Raw genomic sequence first — 18,138 nt, forward strand, 5'->3', positions numbered from 1 at the left:
ATGGAGAATTATATATGAAGGGTTGTGAGTCACCCACATCATATCTCCATAAGTAAATCCCTCAAATATACATGGGAGCAAATTGCTCTGTATAAATTCCAAAGGAAAATGTGTCATGAAGTGTAGAAAATCTCTGAAGGATTCAAATTGCTTGAAGTAAGCCCCCGAAGGGTAAAGCATAAATTATGAACTCAATATCAATGGATGATATAAATTGCCTTAGTGAGTACTATCATTATGATATTGTTGCAACATACTAAAATCTCTTGCAAGAGTCAATGACATTAAATTATAACTCTTGAAGAGTTGATGATATTAAATTGGGACTCTTGAAGAGTCTAGAAAAATTATAAAGTGTTGAAGGAATTATTGTCTCGAGCTGCAGATCGAACAATCTACCAACACGAATCTTATCCATGATATTTATGATATTAAAAGAACCATATGGATTGAAGATTATGAGTTGAATACTCATATGATGAAGACACTAAGAATAATCATTTATCTTCGTGAGGGTAAAGATAAATTAATATTTGGTCCAGAAGTACCACATCTTAGTGAAGTATATGCTTTATTGTATTTGGCACAATACATTGAATGAAATAAAGCTTATTTATTAATATCTCCAAGAAATTACAGATATATACATACACATGAGTTAAAACAAACAAACAAGATGGAGCCTTCACAAAGGTTACTCATGTGCAGCCTCAGTACTCGAAAGTACCCCAGAAGGGGGAGGCACTGGAGATTGATCATGTGGCACCCCAGTACTTAGCAAAACACCAGAAGGGGAAGGCATCAGTTGCTTTCGGAATCTAGCAACGAACCTTTGGTGATCACTTTGAATCCAACTTTCGGATTCTTGCAGTTGGTCGAGCTTTCTTTTCATGCTCGTAGAGTAACTATTTGCAAGCACGTGTAACACCCTATTCTCGTGCTTGAGCCCTCTGATCTCTTGTTTAAGACTTGCCACCTCCGCCATCAATGATTTAATTTGGCGAGTTTGAGCAAGTAGGCGTTGGCCCATATTGGACACAGAGCCAGCACACTGAACACTGAGAGCCAAGGAGTCTTGAACGGCCGACTCTTCAGACCGTTCTGAAAGGATCTTGTTATCCCTTGGAGTGAGAAGATTCCTAGCTACCACAGTAGCAGTTATGTTATTCTTCATCACAGAGTCCCCAACCGTAAGAGGACCATTAGAAGATGAGAAGGACGGGCGCCATATATTATCCTGACCATGCTCATCTGTATCACTCCTAAGACTCAAATCTAAGCAAATGTTAGATGGGCAAGTCATTTTTCAGAAATGATGAAGGAAAAACAGAGGTCAAATAAAATTTCAGAAGTGCAAGATAGAGGAAATTTCTACAGGCAGCAACTTTCTGAGCATACTCTTGAACACAATTGATGTCTCTATAAAAGAAGAGGCAGCAGAGCCACTTGTTCAAAGATCGAAGAGGCACCGCTCTCCGAATTTCAAAAGCCAGATTTTCCTGAATAAAGTTCGTTGGCATTTTTCAGACGTAATCCCAACTTTTTCAGATGTCGCGTGCAATTTTGTCAAAGATCTCTGACAAAGTTGAAAACGCGTAAATCTTACTGTTCTATTTACACCACAGTTGCTGACAAGAGTAAAAGCACAGCACCACCACTTGCTATTGAGAAATCTCTATATATGTCGACCTCTGTTCTCCATAACAAGGCAGACCTGCAACACTGCAAGAATACCTAACTCTTCCTCATCTCCGAGAATGCATCTTCAACATAGCATCTCGAAATACTCAGTTTTCTTCCTCTCCGAGAATACTTCTTCAAACATGTCACACCAGAGCAAGATTATCACATATCTTCAGGGACCAGAGCAAGATTATCTCATATCATGCAATCTCCCTGTCCTTTCCTTTGTCCATGTTCTTGCCTGCAAAGACAAGGATAAGGAAATCAATATGTCGGAACCTCCACTCAAACTCCCGGTAAGGAACCGATTGCCTGGAACCTTTCCTGATTGCTTACCTAGTATTGCTCTCGAGTAGTCATCTTCAACGGTTGGAGTTGGGTCTCCAGTCACCAAGAAGTGATGAACCATCCAAATGCAAAGGTTTGCATTCCACTTCTGCACCAGGGGACAAATCCTACAAGAGAAGATGCCACATATGCATAGGGGGGAAAGCAGTGAAAATACTACTTAAGCAAAAGGAGCAAGTAAGGAAAGTGAAAATGATGCATTGAAGCATGGGGAGACAAGTGCAATGAACATATGCTGATTCATCCCCAACTAAGCCGAAGATCACTTGTCACGTGCAGCTCCTCATGGTCCAATTTCATTCAAGATCAAGCTTCGAAGGTCCTTAAAGAAATTACAAGTCCGATTCAAGATCAAGTGTCCACCACACTTGAATCAAATCTGCTCCAGATCAAAGGAGTAAATTCAGACCTTTGGATGCAAGTCTAGCAGAAAGTCCTACAACCCAGTTCAAGAAAAAGCCTGTGGAAAGTTAACAACAAGTAAATCAACTCTTTCAGCAACTCTTCTTACTAAGAGACTAAAGCAGAACGATCAACGATCAACCTAAATGATTTGAAATCAGGGGGAGATACTCATCAGGAGGAGCATTCAAAACAGATCAAGATTTTAACGAGTCAATAGAAGACTTGTGGCCATCCAAGGGGGAGTGTTGTAAAGGTGAATGGATGGCTGGCCAATAACCCATTCATTTTCTTTTACTATGCTGCTTGTGACTTGCTTCTATATAAGCAAGCCTTATGAAACACAACAAAGATAGATGAATGTGAAGGGTTCACGGGAAAGAAAGAGAGGAAGGAAGGAAGAGGAAGAGAGAGAAGGAAGAGGAAGAGAGAAAATAGAAGAAGATAATAGGAGATAATAGAGAGAGTTATCTTTGTACTCCTATTATTCTAAATTATAATGAAAGCACCACTGCTGCCCCGAGGACGTACTCCAGTCACACTGACTGTAGAGGAACCTCGTAAAATTTGTGTCTTGTTTCATTTATTCCACTGCACCCACAGTCGATTTTACAACAATCATTGCATTTTCTGTTTTGGCATATTTATGTGCATGGTGTTGGTTTAAAGCCCATGTCACAAGTTCTATTTATTTAAAGCAATTTATTTATAGTGGGTAGAATTATTACCCTTTGCTTTAAAGCTTTGATATTTATGTGAATGGTGCTGAATCAAAGCCCTTGTCACAAGCTTTATTTACTTTAAAGCAATTTATTTACCATGGACGGTTTTACCGCCTATTGCTTTAAGTTTTGATGGTGCTGAATTAAAGCCCTTGTCACAAATTTTATTTACTTAAATGCAATTTATTCATTATGGCTGGAATTACCGTCTATTGCTTTAATTTATTTATTGTACTTATCTTTTGTTACTATGAGTATATACAGGACCTGAAGTTCCTTGATCAGATCAGAACCTGCAGTTTTTTGATCCTCATCATATAAAATGATTGGACCCGAAGTTCCATCATACAAAAGGATCTAGCATGAAGTCCCTTGATCCTGAAGATCAGGACATGAAGTTCCTAGATGAGTACCATAAGTTTGAAGTGCCGCAGTGCTTTAACTTAATTGTAATAAAAGCCATAAGAGTCTCAGTTTACAGACTATTAAATAAGGACCAGAAGTTCCTTATGTCCATACTCAAAATGGTTTAGCAGAAGCCTTTATTAAGCGAATGAAATCAATTACCAACGCTCTGCTCATGAAAATGAAATTGCCAATTTTCTACATGGGAACATGTAAACTTTACATGATGCATTATTAATTCGGTTGAGACATGTTACCAACCATCAATACTTCTCAGTACAACTCGTGTTTGGAAACCAGCCAAGCATTATACTTTCATGAGTTTTTGGTTGTGTTGTCTATGTGCCTGCAAGATTGCCACAACGTACTGAAATGAGGTATCATCGTAGATTAGGCATTGATGTTGAGCACCATCTATCATTCAATATTTGGAACCCTTGACTGGGGATATGTCTACCGCATGATTTGCGGACTATGATTTTGATAAGACAGTTTTCCCGTCATTAGGGGGAGAAAATAACATTGTTCCAAAAGAACGATGAGAAAATATCATTCCAGAAGAATGATAAGAAAAGACCGTTCCAGAAGAACGAAGAGAATTTGTCTTATTTTGATTCACGAAGCAATCAACATGAAAATGAAGTAAGAATAATTGAATGATGCAACGATATATCAATAAAATGCCAGATGCATTTAATGATGCAAGAAAGTGATGAAAACACATAGATTTGCTGCAAATGTGCCTACAAGAATTAGCGAGGCAGTAAATGATTTCTCTGTTACACGCCTGAAGCGTGGCAGACTTTTAGACTCAAAAGGTTTAGTTATTTGAAAGAAGAAGAATATGGCACTACTAAACTATTGCATGCCAGAAGCATGACAGTTGTCACATGGATATACGTCCCAGATATGACAATCCGCGGACATGGGAATGTTGATGTCTCATGCATATAGCATGATAGACGTATAGGTTCCAATGACTCAACTCCCAAAAGTGGAGGTTAAAATCTAAGCTCCATAACACTCAAAATGAGGTTATGATTCGAATTCTCTAAATTACGACTATCCTGGAAGAGATAGTGCCATGCCCTTGAAGAGGCAATGGATATCCAAAAGAAATGAAAAGCTTTTATGCATGCGCATGCACATGAGAATATGGGATCACGGATTGATGATAACCAATGGTAATTTTGGTTTTTACAAGTAGCTACTAAATTCATCAATGAGCTGTATTAATATTGAGTCACGCTCTTTTGTTCGTCGACAAAAAGGAAAATTATTGGCCAAAAAAATGGAGAAAGGCAATTCCATTACAATTTTGTAAGAACGTGGAAAAATTGACCTATATATTTGAATGTAATACAAATAGCCAAAGGATGTTGAACCAATGAGATTATATATGGGCATTTGTAATACAGTGTAATACACTTACATGATATGACACAAGGTTGTAAACGAGTTCATATAAATGGAGAATTATATATGAAGGGTTGTGAGTCACCCACATCATATCTCCATAAGTAAATCCCTCAAATATACATGGGAGCAAATTGCTCTGTATAAATTCCAAAGGAAAATGTGTCATGAAGTGTAGAAAATCTCTGAAGGATTCAAATTGCTTGAAGTAAGCCCCCGAAGGGTAAAGCATAAATTATGAACTCAATATCAATGGATGATATAAATTGCCTTAGTGAGTACTATCATTATGATATTGTTGCAACATACTAAAATCTCTTGCAAGAGTCAATGACATTAAATTATAACTCTTGAAGAGTTGATGATATTAAATTGGGACTCTTGAAGAGTCTAGAAAAATTATAAAGTGTTGAAGGAATTATTGTCTCGAGCTGCAGATCGAACAATCTACCAACACGAATCTTATCCATGATATTTATGATATTAAAAGAACCATATGGATTGAAGATTATGAGTTGAATACTCATATGATGAAGACACTAAGAATAATCATTTATCTTCGTGAGGGTAAAGATAAATTAATATTTGGTCCAGAAGTACCACATCTTAGTGAAGTATATGCTTTATTGTATTTGGCACAATACATTGAATGAAATAAAGCTTATTTATTAATATCTCCAAGAAATTACAGATATATACATACACATGAGTTAAAACAAACAAACAAGATGGAGCCTTCACAAAGGTTACTCATGTGCAGCCTCAGTACTCGAAAGTACCCCAGAAGGGGGAGGCACTGGAGATTGATCATGTGGCACCCCAGTACTTAGCAAAACACCAGAAGGGGAAGGCATCAGTTGCTTTCGGAATCTAGCAACGAACCTTTGGTGATCACTTTGAATCCAACTTTCGGATTCTTGCAGTTGGTCGAGCTTTCTTTTCATGCTCGTAGAGTAACTATTTGCAAGCACGTGTAACACCCTATTCTCGTGCTTGAGCCCTCTGATCTCTTGTTTAAGACTTGCCACCTCCGCCATCAATGATTTAATTTGGCGAGTTTGAGCAAGTAGGCGTTGGCCCATATTGGACACAGAGCCAGCACACTGAACACTGAGAGCCAAGGAGTCTTGAACGGCCGACTCTTCAGACCGTTCTGAAAGGATCTTGTTATCCCTTGGAGTGAGAAGATTCCTAGCTACCACAGTAGCAGTTATGTTATTCTTCATCACAGAGTCCCCAACCGTAAGAGGACCATTAGAAGATGAGAAGGACGGGCGCCATATATTATCCTGACCATGCTCATCTGTATCACTCCTAAGACTCAAATCTAAGCAAATGTTAGATGGGCAAGTCATTTTTCAGAAATGATGAAGGAAAAACAGAGGTCAAATAAAATTTCAGAAGTGCAAGATAGAGGAAATTTCTACAGGCAGCAACTTTCTGAGCATACTCTTGAACACAATTGATGTCTCTATAAAAGAAGAGGCAGCAGAGCCACTTGTTCAAAGATCGAAGAGGCACCGCTCTCCGAATTTCAAAAGCCAGATTTTCCTGAATAAAGTTCGTTGGCATTTTTCAGACGTAATCCCAACTTTTTCAGATGTCGCGTGCAATTTTGTCAAAGATCTCTGACAAAGTTGAAAACGCGTAAATCTTACTGTTCTATTTACACCACAGTTGCTGACAAGAGTAAAAGCACAGCACCACCACTTGCTATTGAGAAATCTCTATATATGTCGACCTCTGTTCTCCATAACAAGGCAGACCTGCAACACTGCAAGAATACCTAACTCTTCCTCATCTCCGAGAATGCATCTTCAACATAGCATCTCGAAATACTCAGTTTTCTTCCTCTCCGAGAATACTTCTTCAAACATGTCACACCAGAGCAAGATTATCACATATCTTCAGGGACCAGAGCAAGATTATCTCATATCATGCAATCTCCCTGTCCTTTCCTTTGTCCATGTTCTTGCCTGCAAAGACAAGGATAAGGAAATCAATATGTCGGAACCTCCACTCAAACTCCCGGTAAGGAACCGATTGCCTGGAACCTTTCCTGATTGCTTACCTAGTATTGCTCTCGAGTAGTCATCTTCAACGGTTGGAGTTGGGTCTCCAGTCACCAAGAAGTGATGAACCATCCAAATGCAAAGGTTTGCATTCCACTTCTGCACCAGGGGACAAATCCTACAAGAGAAGATGCCACATATGCATAGGGGGGAAAGCAGTGAAAATACTACTTAAGCAAAAGGAGCAAGTAAGGAAAGTGAAAATGATGCATTGAAGCATGGGGAGACAAGTGCAATGAACATATGCTGATTCATCCCCAACTAAGCCGAAGATCACTTGTCACGTGCAGCTCCTCATGGTCCAATTTCATTCAAGATCAAGCTTCGAAGGTCCTTAAAGAAATTACAAGTCCGATTCAAGATCAAGTGTCCACCACACTTGAATCAAATCTGCTCCAGATCAAAGGAGTAAATTCAGACCTTTGGATGCAAGTCTAGCAGAAAGTCCTACAACCCAGTTCAAGAAAAAGCCTGTGGAAAGTTAACAACAAGTAAATCAACTCTTTCAGCAACTCTTCTTACTAAGAGACTAAAGCAGAACGATCAACGATCAACCTAAATGATTTGAAATCAGGGGGAGATACTCATCAGGAGGAGCATTCAAAACAGATCAAGATTTTAACGAGTCAATAGAAGACTTGTGGCCATCCAAGGGGGAGTGTTGTAAAGGTGAATGGATGGCTGGCCAATAACCCATTCATTTTCTTTTACTATGCTGCTTGTGACTTGCTTCTATATAAGCAAGCCTTATGAAACACAACAAAGATAGATGAATGTGAAGGGTTCACGGGAAAGAAAGAGAGGAAGGAAGGAAGAGGAAGAGAGAGAAGGAAGAGGAAGAGAGAAAATAGAAGAAGATAATAGGAGATAATAGAGAGAGTTATCTTTGTACTCCTATTATTCTAAATTATAATGAAAGCACCACTGCTGCCCCGAGGACGTACTCCAGTCACACTGACTGTAGAGGAACCTCGTAAAATTTGTGTCTTGTTTCATTTATTCCACTGCACCCACAGTCGATTTTACAACAATCATTGCATTTTCTGTTTTGGCATATTTATGTGCATGGTGTTGGTTTAAAGCCCATGTCACAAGTTCTATTTATTTAAAGCAATTTATTTATAGTGGGTAGAATTATTACCCTTTGCTTTAAAGCTTTGATATTTATGTGAATGGTGCTGAATCAAAGCCCTTGTCACAAGCTTTATTTACTTTAAAGCAATTTATTTACCATGGACGGTTTTACCGCCTATTGCTTTAAGTTTTGATGGTGCTGAATTAAAGCCCTTGTCACAAATTTTATTTACTTAAATGCAATTTATTCATTATGGCTGGAATTACCGTCTATTGCTTTAATTTATTTATTGTACTTATCTTTTGTTACTATGAGTATATACAGGACCTGAAGTTCCTTGATCAGATCAGAACCTGCAGTTTTTTGATCCTCATCATATAAAATGATTGGACCCGAAGTTCCATCATACAAAAGGATCTAGCATGAAGTCCCTTGATCCTGAAGATCAGGACATGAAGTTCCTAGATGAGTACCATAAGTTTGAAGTGCCGCAGTGCTTTAACTTAATTGTAATAAAAGCCATAAGAGTCTCAGTTTACAGACTATTAAATAAGGACCAGAAGTTCCTTATGTCCATACTCAAAATGGTTTAGCAGAAGCCTTTATTAAGCGAATGAAATCAATTACCAACGCTCTGCTCATGAAAATGAAATTGCCAATTTTCTACATGGGAACATGTAAACTTTACATGATGCATTATTAATTCGGTTGAGACATGTTACCAACCATCAATACTTCTCAGTACAACTCGTGTTTGGAAACCAGCCAAGCATTATACTTTCATGAGTTTTTGGTTGTGTTGTCTATGTGCCTGCAAGATTGCCACAACGTACTGAAATGAGGTATCATCGTAGATTAGGCATTGATGTTGAGCACCATCTATCATTCAATATTTGGAACCCTTGACTGGGGATATGTCTACCGCATGATTTGCGGACTATGATTTTGATAAGACAGTTTTCCCGTCATTAGGGGGAGAAAATAACATTGTTCCAAAAGAACGATGAGAAAATATCATTCCAGAAGAATGATAAGAAAAGACCGTTCCAGAAGAACGAAGAGAATTTGTCTTATTTTGATTCACGAAGCAATCAACATGAAAATGAAGTAAGAATAATTGAATGATGCAACGATATATCAATAAAATGCCAGATGCATTTAATGATGCAAGAAAGTGATGAAAACACATAGATTTGCTGCAAATGTGCCTACAAGAATTAGCGAGGCAGTAAATGATTTCTCTGTTACACGCCTGAAGCGTGGCAGACTTTTAGACTCAAAAGGTTTAGTTATTTGAAAGAAGAAGAATATGGCACTACTAAACTATTGCATGCCAGAAGCATGACAGTTGTCACATGGATATACGTCCCAGATATGACAATCCGCGGACATGGGAATGTTGATGTCTCATGCATATAGCATGATAGACGTATAGGTTCCAATGACTCAACTCCCAAAAGTGGAGGTTAAAATCTAAGCTCCATAACACTCAAAATGAGGTTATGATTCGAATTCTCTAAATTACGACTATCCTGGAAGAGATAGTGCCATGCCCTTGAAGAGGCAATGGATATCCAAAAGAAATGAAAAGCTTTTATGCATGCGCATGCACATGAGAATATGGGATCACGGATTGATGATAACCAATGGTAATTTTGGTTTTTACAAGTAGCTACTAAATTCATCAATGAGCTGTATTAATATTGAGTCACGCTCTTTTGTTCGTCGACAAAAAGGAAAATTATTGGCCAAAAAAATGGAGAAAGGCAATTCCATTACAATTTTGTAAGAACGTGGAAAAATTGACCTATATATTTGAATGTAATACAAATAGCCAAAGGATGTTGAACCAATGAGATTATATATGGGCATTTGTAATACAGTGTAATACACTTACATGATATGACACAAGGTTGTAAACGAGTTCATATAAATGGAGAATTATATATGAAGGGTTGTGAGTCACCCACATCATATCTCCATAAGTAAATCCCTCAAATATACATGGGAGCAAATTGCTCTGTATAAATTCCAAAGGAAAATGTGTCATGAAGTGTAGAAAATCTCTGAAGGATTCAAATTGCTTGAAGTAAGCCCCCGAAGGGTAAAGCATAAATTATGAACTCAATATCAATGGATGATATAAATTGCCTTAGTGAGTACTATCATTATGATATTGTTGCAACATACTAAAATCTCTTGCAAGAGTCAATGACATTAAATTATAACTCTTGAAGAGTTGATGATATTAAATTGGGACTCTTGAAGAGTCTAGAAAAATTATAAAGTGTTGAAGGAATTATTGTCTCGAGCTGCAGATCGAACAATCTACCAACACGAATCTTATCCATGATATTTATGATATTAAAAGAACCATATGGATTGAAGATTATGAGTTGAATACTCATATGATGAAGACACTAAGAATAATCATTTATCTTCGTGAGGGTAAAGATAAATTAATATTTGGTCCAGAAGTACCACATCTTAGTGAAGTATATGCTTTATTGTATTTGGCACAATACATTGAATGAAATAAAGCTTATTTATTAATATCTCCAAGAAATTACAGATATATACATACACATGAGTTAAAACAAACAAACAAGATGGAGCCTTCACAAAGGTTACTCATGTGCAGCCTCAGTACTCGAAAGTACCCCAGAAGGGGGAGGCACTGGAGATTGATCATGTGGCACCCCAGTACTTAGCAAAACACCAGAAGGGGAAGGCATCAGTTGCTTTCGGAATCTAGCAACGAACCTTTGGTGATCACTTTGAATCCAACTTTCGGATTCTTGCAGTTGGTCGAGCTTTCTTTTCATGCTCGTAGAGTAACTATTTGCAAGCACGTGTAACACCCTATTCTCGTGCTTGAGCCCTCTGATCTCTTGTTTAAGACTTGCCACCTCCGCCATCAATGATTTAATTTGGCGAGTTTGAGCAAGTAGGCGTTGGCCCATATTGGACACAGAGCCAGCACACTGAACACTGAGAGCCAAGGAGTCTTGAACGGCCGACTCTTCAGACCGTTCTGAAAGGATCTTGTTATCCCTTGGAGTGAGAAGATTCCTAGCTACCACAGTAGCAGTTATGTTATTCTTCATCACAGAGTCCCCAACCGTAAGAGGACCATTAGAAGATGAGAAGGACGGGCGCCATATATTATCCTGACCATGCTCATCTGTATCACTCCTAAGACTCAAATCTAAGCAAATGTTAGATGGGCAAGTCATTTTTCAGAAATGATGAAGGAAAAACAGAGGTCAAATAAAATTTCAGAAGTGCAAGATAGAGGAAATTTCTACAGGCAGCAACTTTCTGAGCATACTCTTGAACACAATTGATGTCTCTATAAAAGAAGAGGCAGCAGAGCCACTTGTTCAAAGATCGAAGAGGCACCGCTCTCCGAATTTCAAAAGCCAGATTTTCCTGAATAAAGTTCGTTGGCATTTTTCAGACGTAATCCCAACTTTTTCAGATGTCGCGTGCAATTTTGTCAAAGATCTCTGACAAAGTTGAAAACGCGTAAATCTTACTGTTCTATTTACACCACAGTTGCTGACAAGAGTAAAAGCACAGCACCACCACTTGCTATTGAGAAATCTCTATATATGTCGACCTCTGTTCTCCATAACAAGGCAGACCTGCAACACTGCAAGAATACCTAACTCTTCCTCATCTCCGAGAATGCATCTTCAACATAGCATCTCGAAATACTCAGTTTTCTTCCTCTCCGAGAATACTTCTTCAAACATGTCACACCAGAGCAAGATTATCACATATCTTCAGGGACCAGAGCAAGATTATCTCATATCATGCAATCTCCCTGTCCTTTCCTTTGTCCATGTTCTTGCCTGCAAAGACAAGGATAAGGAAATCAATATGTCGGAACCTCCACTCAAACTCCCGGTAAGGAACCGATTGCCTGGAACCTTTCCTGATTGCTTACCTAGTATTGCTCTCGAGTAGTCATCTTCAACGGTTGGAGTTGGGTCTCCAGTCACCAAGAAGTGATGAACCATCCAAATGCAAAGGTTTGCATTCCACTTCTGCACCAGGGGACAAATCCTACAAGAGAAGATGCCACATATGCATAGGGGGGAAAGCAGTGAAAATACTACTTAAGCAAAAGGAGCAAGTAAGGAAAGTGAAAATGATGCATTGAAGCATGGGGAGACAAGTGCAATGAACATATGCTGATTCATCCCCAACTAAGCCGAAGATCACTTGTCACGTGCAGCTCCTCATGGTCCAATTTCATTCAAGATCAAGCTTCGAAGGTCCTTAAAGAAATTACAAGTCCGATTCAAGATCAAGTGTCCACCACACTTGAATCAAATCTGCTCCAGATCAAAGGAGTAAATTCAGACCTTTGGATGCAAGTCTAGCAGAAAGTCCTACAACCCAGTTCAAGAAAAAGCCTGTGGAAAGTTAACAACAAGTAAATCAACTCTTTCAGCAACTCTTCTTACTAAGAGACTAAAGCAGAACGATCAACGATCAACCTAAATGATTTGAAATCAGGGGGAGATACTCATCAGGAGGAGCATTCAAAACAGATCAAGATTTTAACGAGTCAATAGAAGACTTGTGGCCATCCAAGGGGGAGTGTTGTAAAGGTGAATGGATGGCTGGCCAATAACCCATTCATTTTCTTTTACTATGCTGCTTGTGACTTGCTTCTATATAAGCAAGCCTTATGAAACACAACAAAGATAGATGAATGTGAAGGGTTCACGGGAAAGAAAGAGAGGAAGGAAGGAAGAGGAAGAGAGAGAAGGAAGAGGAAGAGAGAAAATAGAAGAAGATAAGAGGAGATAATAGAGAGAGTTATCTTTGTACTCCTATTATTCTAAATTATAATGAAAGCACCACTGCTGCCCCGAGGACGTACTCCAGTCACACTGACTGTAGAGGAACCTCGTAAAATTTGTGTCTTGTTTCATTTATTCCACTGCACCCACAGTCGATTTTACAACAATTGAGAACTTATTTACTTTCTTAATTGTTGAACGGATGCAATTGAGGACATAGCGATCCTGTATTGATTAGATGATGACAGATTTATCATTTGAAGTTTGAGATTTTTTTTTTTTTTCCAGTACAAGCAATATTCTAAGAAGGAGACGGTTTAAAATTTAATTTGAGAGGTAGTGGGTTTAAAATAAAGTCTTGAAATTTGAATATTTCGGCTATTTCCCAAGTCTTTTGATTTTTTATATACTCATCTTTTGTTAATGTCCTTTTTTTTTTATGTATATCTCACTCACACCACAAATGTTTTCCATCGAAGCGATATTGGGAGGACTACTTGAATGCATGACCTGGAAAATGTTCATAACCTCAATACAATCTTTGACTCTCTAAGACCATTAATTAAGTCATTAGATTATGTTGTTGTGACACTGAACTTGATCTATAAAATCATTCTCTCAATTTAGCGTTTAAGTATTTTTTGAAAGAAATTTAGAGCTGATATGATCTATGTAATTTCTCCCTGAATGTGTAAATTGATATTTATGTCCTTGTTGGCAAAGTGACGTGGATGTATTATTCAGCGTTTATTTTATTTTTCCTAGTAGCGTAATTAAATAGTACTCGTCGTTACGATCGCGTGAGGGCGAGTTAGACCCGAATCGGAGTTGTAACGAAAAAATTACGCTCAGTCAAAGTACATTAATAGCGAGTAGAATTGTAGATGCGTGCGTGTTAATTATTCAATGTGGGAAACACTGTTTTTAACAAGGGGATAGATTTTTTGAGTACTTTTACAATGCAAATCTGAAAAGCCCTATCTTCTCTTCTTTTTAAATTGGACATGTGTCCCCCATTTCACTCACAACCAATCATTTTCCATCATTTCACTCTTCACCAATCAACATTTGTCCACAATTCCCTCACCAATCAGAGAACCCACGCCTCACACCTCTCCCCCAATCACAGACTACTCCCTCGCTCTCTCAGTCTCTCTCTTCTCATTCTCTGTCACCGAAACTCTCCATTTCCCTACAACCCTCTAGAATGACGTCAAAACTTTACAAATCGAACTCCATATCACATTCATCGTGTTCCTCTCATCATCACAAATCCAGTCATACCAACCGATCACAAAATGACGAGTTTTAACCCATCAACTCGGAAGGTCCGACTTCGTGAGTTTTCCCTCCGACAAGTTTCAGGCTGAGTTACAAGATTTTAGGACATGGGGAAGCTTCTACACAACTCCCTAAGATCTCTAGACTAAGTTTGGAATCAAGTCGACGTCGAAACAAGCGAGTTCGAGGAGTTGAGTTTTAGGGCGAGACTTTCGAAGCATTTTCAAGCCTCTTCTCGTCCATCTTTGGACTTCCAAAAGGTATAGACTTGTTCTACTCCTCAAAAGCTTCATTTCCATATAAATTTCATAAAAAAATGGTTGAGAAATGAACAAGTTATGAAGATTTGAATTTTTCCCCAGAAATCGGCGAAGTTTTCCAGTTCCCAGCGAAACCAAACGGTGGCGACCAATGAAGGTCTGGTTTCGCCAGGAACTAAATAACTTCGCCTGTTTCTGGGGAAAAATTCAAATCTTCATAACTTGCTCATTTCTCAACCATTTTTTTATGAAATTTATATGGAAATGAAGCTCTTGAGGAGTAGAACAAGTCTATACCTTTTGGAGGTCCAAAGATGGATGGGAAGAGGCATGAAAATGCCTCGAAAGTTTCGGCCTAAAACTCAACTTCTCAAACTCGCTTGTTTCGACGTCGACTCGACTCCAAACTTAGTCTAGGGACCCTAGGGAGTTGTGTAAAAGCTTCCCCACATCCTAAAACCTTGTAACTCAGCCTGAAACTCGTCGGAGGGAAAACTCACCTAGTCAGACCAACCTTCCGCATTGACAGGTTAAAACTCATCCATTTCGTGATCAGTTGGTACGACTGGATTCGTGATGATGAGAGGAACATGATGAAGGTGATTTGGAGTTCGATTTATGAAGTTTTGACATCGTTTTAGAAGGTTGCAGGGAAAATGAGAGTTTCGGTGAGAGAAAATGAGAAGAAAGAGAGAATGAGGGAGCAATCTTTGATTATGGGAGAGGTGTGAGGAGTGGGTTCTCTGGTTGGTGAGGGAATTGTGGAGAGATGTTGATTGGTGAATAGTGAAATGAAGGAAAATGATTGGTTGTGAGTGAAATGGGGGACACAGGTTCAATTTAAAAAGAAGAGAAGATAAGGTTTTTCATATTTGCACCGTAAAAGTACTCAAAAAATCTATCCCCTTACCAAAAACAGTGTTTCCAACACTGAATAATTAACATGCACCCATGTACAATTTTACCCCGCAGTTAATGTACTTTGACTGAGCATAACTTTTTCGTTACAGCTCCAATTCGAGTCTACCTCGTGCTCACGCGATCGTAACGACGAGTACTATTTAATTAAGACTAGGAAAAATAAAATAAACGTTGAATAATACATCCACGTCACTTTACCAACAAGGGTATAAATGTCAATTTACACTGCCGGGGAGAAATTACATAGAAAATAGGGACGGGTCATCACAATCTATCCCTCTTAAGAAAATTTCATCCTCGAAATTTCAACACTACTACAGATCATAATCAAAGCACAAGCATGGATAAAGATTTCATATACATTCCTCTATCTCCCAAGTAGTTTCCTCAACATAGTGGTTTCTGCATAAGACTTTCACTATACAAACGATCTTGTTCCTAAGAACTTTGTCTTTCTAGTCAATAATCGTCACTGGAACCTCATCATAAGTCAAATCTGGATTAATCTTTAGTCAAATTTGGATTAATCTTTAACGACTGAAGAGGAATCACATGTGACATATCAGAGACGTATCTCTGTATTATCAACATGTGGAACATATTATGCACTCTCAACAACTCTAGGGGGTAGATAAAGTCGATAAGCAACTTCACCAACTTGCTCAATGATCTGGTATACGGTGGCGGACGGCGGCGACTGACGAAGGTCCACCGGAGAAGACGACGAATATTCCATCAAAGTTGACGGAATATTCTAACGGCATCAGGTAACGCCGTTAAACTCTGTTAATTGTTTAACGGAATATTCCGTCAAGTCTAAATATTCCTGATGTATGTTAGCCACTGACTTGTGCATGGGGGCACGTGTGTTTGTGGGCTAGCCTGCGAGTGGTTGACACGTGCGGGTTCGTGTCATCGTGTAGATCATTTTCGTATATTTAAACCTTCTGTTTGAGCAAAGTATGAGAGATTTGCCTAGCCTTTTTTAATATGTCATATTTAATTTATTAGTTTAGTTATTTCACATATAGGTGAAAATTATCCAAATGACGTACGAGGTCAAGCGAGGTTAGGATGCTACAATCCGACCACGTATCAGTGAGTGGACATTTGTTTTCATATATATTATATATAAACTTTATAGTTTCCACAAATGCTTTTGAATGGATTTATGCATATCATGCCACTGTTGTTTTTAGATTGATATTACGCCTATTACGCCATGATTATGCCATGATTAAAGAATGTTATAAGAAACGTTATAATGCTATGGAACACTAAAACAACCTTACGGGATACACATGCAAGGTTGTATTGTTGACTAGAATTATTGAATGGTTATAACATGTTAATATTTATGTAGTCTGCTCATCATTGCTGCACTCCGATGTTAGTGCTCACCCGGGGCCAAGGCTAGTCTTTCACATATATGTTCACCTCTACATTGCACGCTCGCCTTGGATCCAAGTAAGTGTCAGTCCTGTCTTACAAGTTGTATTAGGCAACTCCGACTCGTAGGTGACCGCGATTATCGTTTGTCTTTACGTGATTGTAACACTATAGCGTACTTATATATTGCACCACAGTCCTCTTCATGTCAGAAACTATATGCATGAACTCGTGTGCTAGCGTAGATTGATGAGCAACCTGTTTTCATTATGCTATTGTTATGATATCGTAGTTTGGCCTATTTCTAACATTATTATTATTAGTGAGATAGTTATGGCATTATTTTTATTTACTGTTGTTTTCATACTTATACATAGTATGATTTTTCTAGAAACTATACATGTTTTACAGCGAGGGATTAGTATGTTCGGAAAATAAATGTGTTTTATAAACCTTTGTTTTTGTGCCCACTAACCTTTTTATTTTTCGCCCCTCCATGTCTTAGATAGCTGAATTATCCGTGGCATATGAGGAAACTCTGGCGGATTCTAACATATCTAAATAAATGTAGGGTCTTTTCCTGGTTATGTACTAAGCATTATAATTAATTCTGATTGCACTCTTTTGTTACCTATTCTCTAAGTAATTGTACTCTATGGGTTCTACCCACTACTGCACACTCACTTTTCTTAGTTTAATTAAGTTCTAGTTTTGGGTTTTAATTTATTCACATTTTTACATCACTTACACTTTTGATTACGTCACATTCGAGTGACAACCAGCACACCTCGACTCCGGTCGGAGTGTGTCAATTTTTTTTTCTTATTATTTACTAAAATGGTAAATCTTCAAATGGAATAGGCTAGTAATTGTATTAAATACATGTAAGTATTGTAGTCAAATTTCATATCTTCGTTTCTTATAGCAATATTATGTTTCTCTTAACAAATTGATATATTATATTATATTATTATAAATAAATAAAACTTGCATGAAATTGAAATACTCATATGATAATCAATGACAAGTTCGTAATATCAACAATTTCACATTTTAATATTTAATTTGCATGCATATATAAACACTATTTTACGATTAAGAAATATGAATGTTAATGCAAAAAAAACGTACACACTGTCTTAAATCGCCTAAATAATTTAATAGAGAGTAAAAAAGAAAATTACCAACTCCCAAACAATTTTTAACCTTTTTTAGTATCATTTTGTTAATTTTTTTTTAACAAAGTGACTTATTTTGACTAACGAGTTGATAAAAATCTTTTTACTAATTAATATAATATTCATTGTTAACCAAAATCCTATATAATTATCAGTTTAACCATCTAAT

The sequence above is a fragment of the Malus domestica genome, chromosome 02, assembly GCF_042453785.1.
Source record: "Malus domestica chromosome 02, GDT2T_hap1".
Taxonomy (NCBI): Eukaryota; Viridiplantae; Streptophyta; class Magnoliopsida; order Rosales; family Rosaceae; genus Malus; species Malus domestica.